The sequence below is a fragment of the Mirounga leonina genome, unplaced genomic scaffold (assembly GCF_011800145.1).
Source record: "Mirounga leonina isolate KUSES-001 unplaced genomic scaffold, KU_Mleo_1.0 Mir_175, whole genome shotgun sequence".
NCBI lineage: Eukaryota > Metazoa > Chordata > Mammalia > Carnivora > Phocidae > Mirounga > Mirounga leonina.
Genome location: NW_023270453.1, coordinates 30,393,334 through 30,405,633, shown reverse-complemented (window position 1 = coordinate 30,405,633; position 12,300 = coordinate 30,393,334). Strand labels below are relative to the sequence as shown.

Genomic DNA, 12,300 nt, shown 5'->3' with positions numbered 1-12,300 from the left:
GAGTGGGTGACTTGCCCAAAGGCACACGGAATATTTCGGGCTGTCTGGACGCATCTGAACGTACAGACTTGAGTACTGGGGAGAGAGGGCCGCCCTACGAAGGGCAGGGAACCTTGGATCTGGGACTGGAGGTTGATGGTCTGCGTTGTCTGAGGGTGGGGAAGGAATGCCAGGGTTGGGGTACCTACGGGAGTGGGGAGAGCAGGGGGCGGAAATCAGGAGGGGATGGGACCGACGTGCAGGGGCAGAATCCCCAAGGGGAGACTGAGGATGGGGCGACTGGGGGCCTCCGAGGTCAGAGCGAGGGGCCTGGGCTGAAGCTAGGGGCTCCCGGGAGTGAACGGGGTCGGGGTGTACTCTGGGGGTGTTCCGACGGACGGAGGGGACGGACGGACAGGACGCGGAGGGTGGACAACCTCGGGCAGGGTCCTGGGCCGGGTGGGCCAGCACTCGAGTCGAGGCAGACCGCGGCGAAGCGAGAGCCGGAAGCCGCAGCCGCCCCCGCCCCCGGCCCCGGCCTCGCCCCGCCCCCGGCCTCGCCCCGCCCCCGGCCTCGCCCCGCCCCTCGCCCCGCCCCCGGCCCGGCCCCGCGGCTCCCCAGCGCCGCGCGCTCAGACCTCCCGGCTCTACTGGTGGCGCGGGCGGCGGTGAGTGCAGCGCGGGCGCGGGCGCTGGTGGGGGGCGCGGCGGCGCGGTGCCGCGGGTCTCCCGGCTTCGGCTGCTCCCGAGCCCGGGGCCAGTGCTCGCGCCGGTCGCGGCGGCGGGGACCCCGGCGGGCCCCGGGAGTCGAGGCGGGCTGGAGGGCGTAGGGGTCCCGCCGAGATGTGCCGCGCGGGGCCCGCCGGAGCCGGGGCACGGGCTGGGTTCCGGCCCTGCTCCCGCGAGTGGGCCCGTCGCCCGTTCTGGGGTAGTTCGAAAGAATTTCCGGACGCCGGCCCCAGAAATTCGGCTTCTAAGGGCCGCGCTGTTATCTTCGCTTTTCGCCCCGCCACCCTCAGCGGGTGCCTTTGTGGACACCGCGGGGCGGCGGGGCGGGGGGGGAAGGCTAGGGAGCCCCCGAGAGGTGAAAATCCGGACAGAGCGCGAAGGGAGCCTTGGCCCTGGCTAGATCCCCTCTCCGCGGGTTAAGGTGGGCACCGGGTGAGTGCAGGGGTCGGTCCAGACCCGCCCACTGCCGGTGCCGCCTGGATGCGGGTGGCACCGGCTGGGGAACCTGTGGCAGAGGTGGACATCCCCCCTCCCCCGCCAAGCCTGGCAGGTGGCCTCCTCCCCTCTGTTCTCCAGGTCAGTATGCATCTGGGCAGTGGGGTGGGTGTTGTGTCTGCACCTCCTGGTCAAGGTCAGGGGTTGGGGAAATGGGCATATTCTGGAAGGGGCGGTACATTCCAGGGATCAGGCCAGTTGGACCTTCACTAGTTTTCTCGTCACCTTTATGCTTCTGATTCATGGGGCTGATGTCATTACCTGTTGGACTGACCTTTGGTGTTTGGGAAACCCAGTTTCTGGAAGCCACAGGCCTTCCCTTCTTAACCCATCAGGTTAGACTCTCCCACCAGTCTTCCCAAGAGGGATAAATCCCTCCCTTTGGCCTGGTGGGCTGGTGCTGGTTCAGAGGCTGCCTGGAAGGCAGGTTGGCCCTGAGGTTCCCCTGGGGCCCTTGTAAGGAAGGACGTGGTTTGCATTAGTGTATGCTTGACTGCCTCACTTACCTTCCTGACCCCACCCCCAGCCTTTTCAGGGTGGTTCTTTTAAAATGGGACTAACCTGGATGCCATTGTAAAGAGAGGCATGAGCTGGTGTCTGGGACTCCACCACCGTGTTTGGTTTTGTCACAGTTGGATCAGAATCCAGAGAGCAGATGACTTGTTCTACCTGGCATGGAATAACATCTCCTGCTGCACTTGGCTTACCTCTAAGCCAGCCTTTGTCTGGGATCTGAATGTGCACCAGCCTCTCTAAGAAACATTAATTGTAGCTCTTCTAGGCGGGAGGCCCATCTTCCCTCTTTACTGTTTTCCTCTTACTTTAAGGCATTGATAATAGATGCTCTTATTCACATTTGGAAAATATCTTTGTAATGTTTTTGCGGATGAAGTGACTGGGTGATCGATCTGAGACAGAGGATCAATTTCTGAGGTCTCTAAAATACTAGATAGTTTGGTGAGTATACCTCCCTTTGCTCCTTCAGTCCCTTTTATGGGCCGGCTGTGGGGAAACAAAGTGCTACCCTTGCCCTTTAAAGGACACAGGAGAAATGGCTCCAGGCCCTGAGGGGTTTATGCTGTGGGTCGAAAGTGGAAACACATGCAGGCAAAAAAGTCAGTGTTCTCTAATTCGTGGAAAGAGCTTGAGGGGAGTGGAGAGGAGGGAGGTGTGAGCGAGGAGCCAGGATAGCCACAGTGGGTTTAGTAGCAAAGCCGAGGCCTGAGTTTATGTGGCAGAAGGGGCATGTAGACATGGTGAGCAGCATTCCAAAGGAGCAGAAGGGTCTCTGCAAAGCTTCAGAGGAGGCACAGACAAGACAAGGGTTGGACCATAAAAGGGAAGCCGCGGGGAGGGAAGGAGCCAGAAGGCATTTCCAGGCTAAGTTAATTTTCAAGGAGATCAGCAGTATATACTCCTGCTGTTAACCACCCACACTGATTGGAGGTGTGTATTAATACCACTCTAAGAATGGACCAGTGCCCACCTGGGACTTAAAATTCTTCCACCAAAGATGAATCAACCCAGAGCTACAGTGATGGTGGAAGACAGGAGACTCATAAGAGGAAGTCCTAGAACCTTGGCATTACGTGTTGTTCTGTATTTCTTTTTGCTTTTACTGCAATGAAAACAGCCCAGTGGGAGAGGTGGTCCATCTCATCAGGCAAACAGACCTCCTTAACTCTGCCTTTCTCTAGTACAGACGTGTTTATGGTGTCTTTGGTGCCCAGTTGGCCTGCACTGGTCTGTTTTGAACTCAATTGGTGTTTTCTTAACATTAAAATTGTTATTTATGCTCAAAGTGGTGCTTTCGTAGGTCCCCGCAATTTCTTCTTACTGTTTGAGCCTCTGTTGCTGTTCTGGGCTGCTGTGAACGCTTCCTTGGCTAATGTAGTTGTCCCTTGGGTGCAGATTATTTCAGTAGGACCGTGTGTAATTTCATAGGATTTAAGACACGGACAGAGGACTGCCTGGCTGGCTCAGTCAGTATAGCGTGCAACTCAGGATCCCAAGGTTGTGAGTTCGAGTCCCATGTTGGGTGGAGAGATTACTTAAAAATAAAATCTTAAAAAAAAAAAACAAAAAAACAGAAGAAAGGAAATATTGAGGGTGTTTGTGTAGTGGTTCTCTGCTCACCTGTAGTAGGTCGGAAGTTCATTCACTGGGATCCTAAAAGTCCGAGGCACTCCCTCCTTTATTACTTTCTTCTTTATAGGTGTTAACTTGAGAGAAAATGGAGAATTTCAGCTACTTAGCTCATGGACCTTTAGAATTGACAGTGTTCCTGGAGTAAATTTAAGAGCTCAGCATTGCCTTGCCTTAACCTTGAGTCTGGGGAGGTTATTTGTAGGTGATGCATTGATGTTTTTTGAAAGTTATATAAAAAATAACACTATTGCAGAAAGCATGGAAGGTAAAGAAGGTCGGGCATAATCTCAGCCTGTGAACCAAACAGCTAGCATCAGCTTTCCTTGTTGGTTCCGCGGCTTGATCTTTTATCATGGTGCCTGTTTATCCGAAGCTACAATCTGGGTACATACAATTTTGTATCCCGATGCAGTCCTGTTAATGTTCTCATTGTGCCGCTTCATCAAAACCCATCATTCCTGTGGAAACTTGCGGATGTGGTTTCACCAGGAATCCAGAGGGAAGTCTCCCTCTCTGATTCGGGGGGAGCAGCCCACCTCCCCAGTGGAAGGATTTTCTGTCCCGCAAATCACTGTAATTTGTACTTATGCCATCTTTGAACCTGGCTCTCAGACTGTGGTAACTTTATCTTTGATTTGTGGGACATGTCACCCTGTGGAAACAGACAGAATTCAGAAGATGGTATTTGAAAATAATTTCTCTGAAATATTTCCTATGAGCTTCGGTGTTTTTACTGAGGTATACCAAATTTGAATTTGTTTGAGGGCAGCTAGCCCAAGAGCTGTCGTAGTATTTTCTCACTTCCTTTCCCGAAGAGGGCTGGAGATCCCATTTTCCACTTTTGTCTAAATTCTTCCTCCTTACTAATTTAGAGTTTAGAAAGCACCATTCGCCTGGGACATTTTCTGGAACCGTGGGCAAGTTAAATTCCATTATAACAAAAACAGCATTGCAGTATCTTTGTATTTTCAAGTTTGCTAGCTAGTGGCCCTTAGTTTAAGAATTTTGAACAATATTTGATTTAATACATGTACAAGCTAGATAGTTCCTTAGAGTTTTTATAATCAGGTTTCACTTATGTTCACATTATTGAAAGAGCATTTTTCTCCAGAGATCGCAAAAGACCAGATCTTTTTGGCCTTCCCAGCTGGTTCTCCACCTTGTGTACAAACAGGGCTGTTTTCTTAGGCGTCAGGGACAATTTGCAGGAATGCCCTTTGCAGCCCCCCCCCTTTTTCTTTTTTTGCTGAAGGAATCCCTTTTCCCCTAGGGTCATTTCAGTGATGTGAATATTCCAATATTGGGAGCTGGTCTCTGGGTTGCTTCTCTGGGGCTGGAGGGTGGGGGCAGGGAGTAGAAGTGAATAATCTTCCTTTTCTCTCCTTGAAAGAACTGATTTTAAGAAGGAGGATTAAGTTGGTGGTGAAAAAGCTGCTTTATCTTCTCCCTGAAGGCCTTGCCCTTTTCTGTGTTGATCTGATGTATTTTTAGAAGAGTTTATCACCCACATGTGTTTAAAACCATTGTGAGAGTTTTGAAATCCATGTTTTAAGGGAGGGGTACAGATCCTAGGCCAGGCATCCTTGTGCATCCAGCTGGGAGGGGTTTTGGAGATTCCTTAAACCTCAAGGCCTGTACATTGCTTACATTTGGGGATATCTTTTTCTTTCTTTTTTTCTCTTTAATCTCTCCAATTAGAAATAATTAGAAACCCTGGTCACAGAAACTGGCTTCACTTCATCTTTTGCATTTAACCAAAATACCCTTAAAAAAAATGCTTTCTTAAAAAACAACAACAACACCTTTAAAAATTTTTTTGTGTTTTAAAATTGAACTTGAATGTCTTTGGGTGAGACCTGCCTGCCCTTGTTCACCTTATAGTTTAGTTTTAAGTTTGCAGGAAAGTTGTAGCCAGCACAGGGAGTTTCTGTTGTTAACACTGTTGCGCGTCATCCCCACAGTACCCTCAAACCAAGGAACTGACATTGGTGCCTCGCCATTAACAAAACTCCAGATTCTATTTTGGAGTTCACCCGTTTTCCCCCTGACTTTCTTTTTCTTTTTCTTTTTTTTTTTAAGATTTTATTTATTTATTTAATTGACAGAGAGAGAGAGAGACAGTGAGAGAGGTAACACAAGCAGGGGGAGTGGGAGAGGGAGAAGCAGGCCTCCTGCCAAGCAGGGAGCCCGATGCGGGGCTCAATCCCAGGATCCTGGGATCATGACCTGAGCCGAAGGCAGTCAGTCACTCAACCAACTGAGCCACCCAGGCGCCCCTGACTCCCTTTGTCTGTACCAAGTTTCCATCCTGGGTACCACATGGCATTTTAACACCTTTTCCCAGCATCCTCTGGTCTCACAATGTCTCAGTCTTGTTTCCATGACTTCTTGAGGTGTACCGGTCAGAGATTTTGTAGAATTTCCCTCAGATTGGGTTTGTCTGGTGTTTTTCTTATGGACAGGGGAAGAATTGGCATGGAGGTGAAATGCCTTTCTCATGACATCAGGGGGTACCTGATATCCACAAGACATTGCTAATAATCTGAACCTTCTTCATTAGGTTGAGGTGGTGGTTGCCAGGTTTGCCCATTGTTGAGTTCCTGTCTTTGTCTTTTTGTAGACTGTCCCTTAATAGCAAGATACTCAATCCAGCCCACCCCAGCAAAGGGGTGGAGAGACTAAGCTCCACCCCCTGGAGGGAGGGGTATCGACACACACCATTTGGAATTCTGTAAGGAAGATTTGTCTTCTGTATTTAAAAAATACGACTTATAAAATGCTTGCACGATAGATATTGTCATCGTATATGGGGTATATGTGCTGTGTATGTTTGTAAAATCTCAGTTCTACAAGGATGTAGTGTGGGCATAGCTCTCCCAAAGCCCTGTGGGGACCCGGGAGAAGTGTAGAACCCAGCCCTTGCCCTGGGGAGGTGTAATGTGGTCCAGTTAGGGAGACAGAATCTAACTTGCAGACAGGATGCAATTAGGATGCACGAGGAAGGTGTATGTTGTAGAGGGCTGGATTGTGTAGGCTCGGCCAGGGGCATGGGGGCAGGCTTTAAGAGAACTCAGTAGGTAACGTTTACCACCCCGTTCTCACCTGAAATCTTGCTAAAGGCGAGGCGGATGTTTCCCATAATTTTCAAAGACATGACAGTTATAATCCCTGCAGTCAACTGGAATATAGCCAGAATTGAGGAAATAAGCAAATAGAAGACTTCCAAGTAACACAGATATTTATCATCAAGGCAGACGCCCAAACGTGTTTCCCTTACTCATAGAAGGCACCCAAGGAAACCAGGAGCTCTTTGCATAGAGTTCTTACACAGTGGGTGCTGGTTTTGCATGCTGAGAGGCTTTGGCACAGTAAAGGCAGGGGTGTTTAGTTAACCAGCAGCCCCAGTCTGGACCTTCCGCAGTCTGGGATAGCACAGAACCACCAGATGCCGACCCAGGCGCCATCTTCTTATTTTTTGTAGACTTTAAGGAAGCAGGGAGAAATATGGGATTGATATTAGAAAATAGTTCAGATACTTTTTGGGGAGGGATGCTGCAGGAAGCTTCCAGTCAGAATAAAGCAGTAGCAGAAGTTACGAGGCTGGAGTTCAGACATGATGCGGGGAGAGGGACCCCCTTGGCTATGGGCCATTGGGCCTCTGATATGTGTTTACACTGATGGGCGTTGCTGTGAGGCTTCTGCCTCGGTTGGTTTCTCCTGGTGTTCTACGTTTTGAGGCTTATTTTTAGAATCTAACTCTCTGTCTTGGCAGGAGTTGAATATTTTAAGGGGGGTTTTCAAGTTGCTCTTGGGCTGCTAGTTAATTAAGCAGAACCCTTGTGTGGGGTCCCTCCCTGAAAGGTTCAGCCTGGCATGCACCTCGCCTGGGCCAGGGAGGCCCTTGGTGGTGGGAAGGCTCCTGTGATCCGACCCCACCCTCCTGGCCAGCTGCCATTCGCCTCCCCATAGGACACAGGTGTGCCTGTTTCTGTGCGTCCAGCCATGCTGTTCCCCCCACCCCTGACCTGCCCTTGCCTGTGTCCCCTCTAGACCCTCCACTTGCCTTAGAATCTAGACTCAGTTTCCCCTTTTGGTCTGTTCCCATACCTTCCCCATGTTGATTGACTTTGCCTCCCCAGAGGGATTCCTTAAGGCCGGTGAGGGAGAGTCCATGTCTCCCCAGTCCCATATAAACCACCGGCCTTCAGAAGCCCCTGCATGAAAAATGGGTCATAGCACAAAATTCAAAGAGAAGAACTTTATTTTGGTAAATAGGACACTGTTGGTACAAATTTGGGGATGATGTAGTGAGAATAATCGTTTACACATCTCACTAAACAGAAGTAATCAGAAGCTTTAATCACTCTGCAAACACTCAGGGAGGGGCTAAGGGCCAGGTGCTGAGCAGCAACGTGAGATGGTTCAAGGGACAAAGGGCTGTGATGATGTCATTTCACCCACAGGTGGGAGTACATGGGAGGCTGGGCTGGGGAGGGCAGATACAGGTTCATTTTTAATTTATGTCATTTAATTGTAAATATGTTATGATTAATAAATACTGAGTCATATAAATTTAATAAGCTGTATTTAATAAATCTATTTTATTGAATTTCTTCTTAATTTAATTTTTTATTGCTAATGGCTCAGTATACAAAAGATCAGCAGAGTGTAAGTGAAGAGTGTCCTTCCCACTGCATCTCCCAGTCTGCCCCCTCCCCTGCTCATAGACAGCCGCTGTTACCAGTTTCTTATATATCCTTTTGGAGACATTTTATGCATATTCTATAAGGTGATATATATATCCTTCTTTCTTATACCCAAATGATGGCCTGCTATGAACACTGTTGGGGCTTTTTTCATGCATTTTTTCAGTGCATCTAAGAAATGCATTTCCGGGGCGCCTGGGTGGCTCAGTTGGTTAAGCCACTGCCTTCAGCTCAGGTCATGATCCTGGAGTCCCGGGATCGAGTCCCGCATCGGGCTCCCTGCTCAGCGGGGAGTCTGCTCCTCCCTCTGACCCTCCTCCCTCTCATGCTCTGTCTCTCATTCTCTCTCTCTCAAATAATAAAAATAAAAAAAAAAAGAATCTCTAGGAATTAAAAAAAAAAAAAGAAATGCATTTCCACACATAAAACTCTTGTTTGTTCTGTTTTGATGGTTGTGTACTATTCCCTTGGCCTGGATGGGCCATCACGGATCTGCCCCGTCCCCTGCCGATAGATAGATAGGCGATACCCTTGTGTGCTCATCATTTGTCACTTCACCCATGCATGGGATAGCGTGACTATAAATACCTAGAAGAGGAACTGCTGGGTCAATGGACCCATGCACGTTACATTTTGGAAGATGCTTTCATTGCATATTTACAGAAAAGTTGCAAAGTTAGCACAGAAGTTTTCCCATCCAGTTTCCCCCACTGTAAACGTCTAGGGTCATCAGGGTGTGTTTGTCACGACTATGAAACTGACATTGGTGTCCCGGACTCTTAACCAATTCCAGACTATTTGAACTCAGAGGAAGAACTTTTATTCTACTGGACTCTGTTCCAGGATCTAATCCAGGATGCTACATTGTATTTAGTTTTGTCCCATTCTCTTCTGGTTTGTGACAGTTTCTCAGACTTTCCTTATTTTCTGTGACCTTGGCAGTTTTGAGGAGTACTCTCCCGGTCCTCTGTAGAGAGTCTGGGTTTGTCCGATGTTATTCTCATGATGAGCCTGAGGTCGAGGGTTTGGGGGAGGAAGACCACAGAGCCGAAGTGCACTTTTCACCCCATCATATCAGCAGGTGCATGGTGTCCATGTGACTTCTCACTGATACTAAGCTTGACTCTGTCTCTGTGCCATTTTACCTGCCTTTCCTCGAGCGAGATGAGCGTCTTTTTGCTTGTGATGACCCAGGGTCAGCTTGAGTGTGCGGTTGAGGAGTGGGTGCAGACCCCTGAGTCCCTGGGAGCCTTTTTGAGGGAGGGCTGGTGGGGAAGGAGCACCCCCTGAAGGATACAGAGGTGCAGGGCTGGGCCAAATGAGAGGAAGACCCTCCAGCCTGGGGAGAGGAGAACAAGAAATATAAAGTGGGCTTAGTGGGGTCATGGCTGAGGGAGAAATGAGGCCAGTGGGGGTGGGGGTAGTGAACCTGGGGATGGGGAAGAAAAGCAGGGAGCCAGAGGGGCTGAGCACCCATGCTGAGGGAAGAGGGGTATTTCTTTTTACATTTTGATAAGGAAGGATTTGAGCCGTCATAGAGCTCTTAGGAGGGAGCCAGCTGAGAGGTGGGATTGGCAGGTGGGGGACAGTATTGGGCCAGAGTCCCCGGGGAGATGGCAGGGCATGCCCAGCTGGCCACACTCAACACGGTTAAATGAAGTTTGAGCCAGAGAAGGGCTCCTTCTGGATTGAGGGCAGGCAGACGGGCCTGGGTATTTCGGATGGGAGGTTGAGGGAGTCGGGTCTGCAGGGGGCAGAGGCGTGGGGGCCCCACGTGGGAGGGAGGACAACCAATGACCACAAGCTCAGCGGCTCAAGTCACACAAGTCCGTTATCTCCTGGGTCTGGAGGTCAGAAGTCCAAAATGGGTGTCCCTGGGTTAAAATCAAGGTGTCACGTTCCTTCTGGAGGCTCTGGGGGAAAATCCATCTCCCGGCCTTTCCTGGCTTCCAGGGGCACCTGTGTTTCTTGGCTTGCAGCTTCTTGCTCCGGTTTCAAAGCCGGTAGGGGAGCACCTCCTCTTTTCTGAGGCCCTCCTGCCTCCCTCTTATGAGGAGCCTGTGGTGACATTGGGCCCACCAGGAACTCGGGACGGTCCCCTTATCTCTTAACTGAAGCAGAGCTGTTTAAGGCACCACGCTCACGCACTCATACGTTCTGGGGATTAGGATGTGGACTACTCTAGGGGGCGCTATTTTGGGTGGGTCATGGCCCCAGAACCGGAGCACGGGGTGCAGTGGGGTCTGTGCTTGGATCTTGGCAGTGAAACCTCTGGGCCACTGTGGGCAAGCGATCCCCTCCCTGGTCCTTGTCTGCTTCCCTGCAGGTCATTAGCACGTGCCCAGGGTTCTGAGCATATCCACTTGCCCCCCTCTGAGGTATGGCTACTATTAGCCCATTTTCCAGATGAGGACACCAAGGCACATAGAAGTCGAGCAACTCTCCCAAGTTCACACAGCCTAGAAGTGGCAGAGTTGGGCCTTTGAACCAAGGGAGCTTATTAGTTCCAGACTTTCTGTTCTTAAACAATTCGACCTGCCTCTAGATTCCATCATCTTAAAATACATTCCATCACCTTGACTTTCTTTTGAGCTCTTCCATTTCCCTTTCCGTGCCCTGCCTGCTCCCATCCTTCCGTGTCTTCTCTTGTCTCGTGATCATCAGTGGGTCTTCAGCAGGCCAGGCCGTAATCTGAGCCATTCCTAGTGACCCCTGAGACATGGATGGTGCCTACCCACTCTTGTAAATGACCGGGGCGTGCATGCAGGGGTTTCTGGAAACCCACCAGGCCCACCTGGTACCATCCCCGAGCTCGGTGGTGGCCGTGGCCTCTGATTCCCCATCAGCTCAGCTCCTGTTTGGATTCTGCAGTGAAGCCAGTCGTGTCTTCTACCATTGCCCAACGAGACCTCTCAGCATCAGGCATCATCTCTCTGTGCTTCTTTGCTTTGGGGGCTGCCTGTTGGTCATCTCATCAGAATGGGAGGGGTGCCCAGGGGGCTCAGCCGGTTAAGCGTCTGCCTTCGGCTCGGGTCGTGATCCCAGGGTCCTGGGATCGAGCCCCGCTTCGGGCTCCCTGCTCCGCGGGGAGTATGCTTCTCCCTCTCCTTCTACCCCTCCCCCTGTTTGTGTGCTCTCTTGCTCTCTCTCTCGCTCTCTCTCAAATAAATAAAATCTAAAAAAAAAAAGGGATGGGAGTGGGCAGAAAAAATGACTGACGCCTTGAGTCCCTCATCTGCCAAGAGTACCCCTTCCACCCCTGCCAGTTATAAAGAGGCACTGAGGATGGAGATGCCAGCGCAGGTGCAAACTGTGTCCCCCCCTTTTCTGTCCACACCTGGCAGCAGGAGTTGCTGATGTTTCTGGCATCTTGGGGTACAGGATAGTTAGAGCCTCTGAGTTTTCTTGACACCATGAGAAAAGGACAGACTGCCATTTCTGGAGAATGGATGACACACCATCCATGTGGGTCAAGGGGCTCGAGAGCCACACCAAGGACCAGGTAACGAACGTGGAGGGGCAGGTGTTTCTGAGTTTGGGGTGATGGCAGTGAGGAGCCTGCTCATGAGTCCGCATTTTGAATGGACGATCCTGTCGCAGGATGAACCCCTCACTCTCTTGGGTAACCCCAGCCAGAACCAGGAGCCCCTTCCGCAGAGTGGGGATACCAACAGCGTCAGAAACTTGCATCGAGGAGTAGAGAGAGCCCATCTTGAGGTTCAGAGATTGTGGGTTTTTTTTTTTTCTTTCTCATTCTGTCTTGTTCATGTTTGCACACCTAAACATTTCCCTTACCCACCCATATCTTGACTCGATCTCCTGCCGTGACATCCCGGGGTGCCCTGTTGAGAAATACCACTCTTCTCAGAAATCCTGGAGGAAATGAAGGATTTCAGACCCAATTAAGTGATTCTAGTTCTGGAGCATGTTTGGTGACACTTAGGCCAAATACTCCTATTACCTTGAGCTGAACCAGGAGACCGTATGTTCCTGAGGCTTGTCATTGTATAAACATCTTCCTGCAGAAACGTTCTCAGCTTCTAAATTGAGGTGTTAGGGGAAGACCCTCCCGTTTATGTCTGCTTCCAGATCTTGATGCCATCCAAGATGGGTCTGGTGTTCTACCCACATTTGTTGGAAGTGTCACGGTGACCAGCGTGTCCTGGGTTGTCTGGGGTGAGCCCCCAAATCCCATATCTAGGGAAGCCCCTCCATCCTGGTGGGTCACTCTGTAAAGTACCCA

At 50.5% G+C, this 12,300-nt stretch overlaps 1 protein-coding gene across 1 annotated transcript in view; it reads left to right on the top strand.

The window, feature by feature from the left end:
- Window positions 1-578: 578 nt before the first annotated feature.
- Window positions 579-12,300, top strand: part of LITAF (lipopolysaccharide induced TNF factor) — a 28,594-nt gene continuing 16,872 nt past the window's right edge. Inside the window, exon 1 of the mRNA XM_035022284.1 lies at window positions 579-647. The gene's annotated coding sequence lies outside the window, so the exon portion shown is untranslated. The remainder of the gene's footprint in view (window positions 648-12,300) is intronic.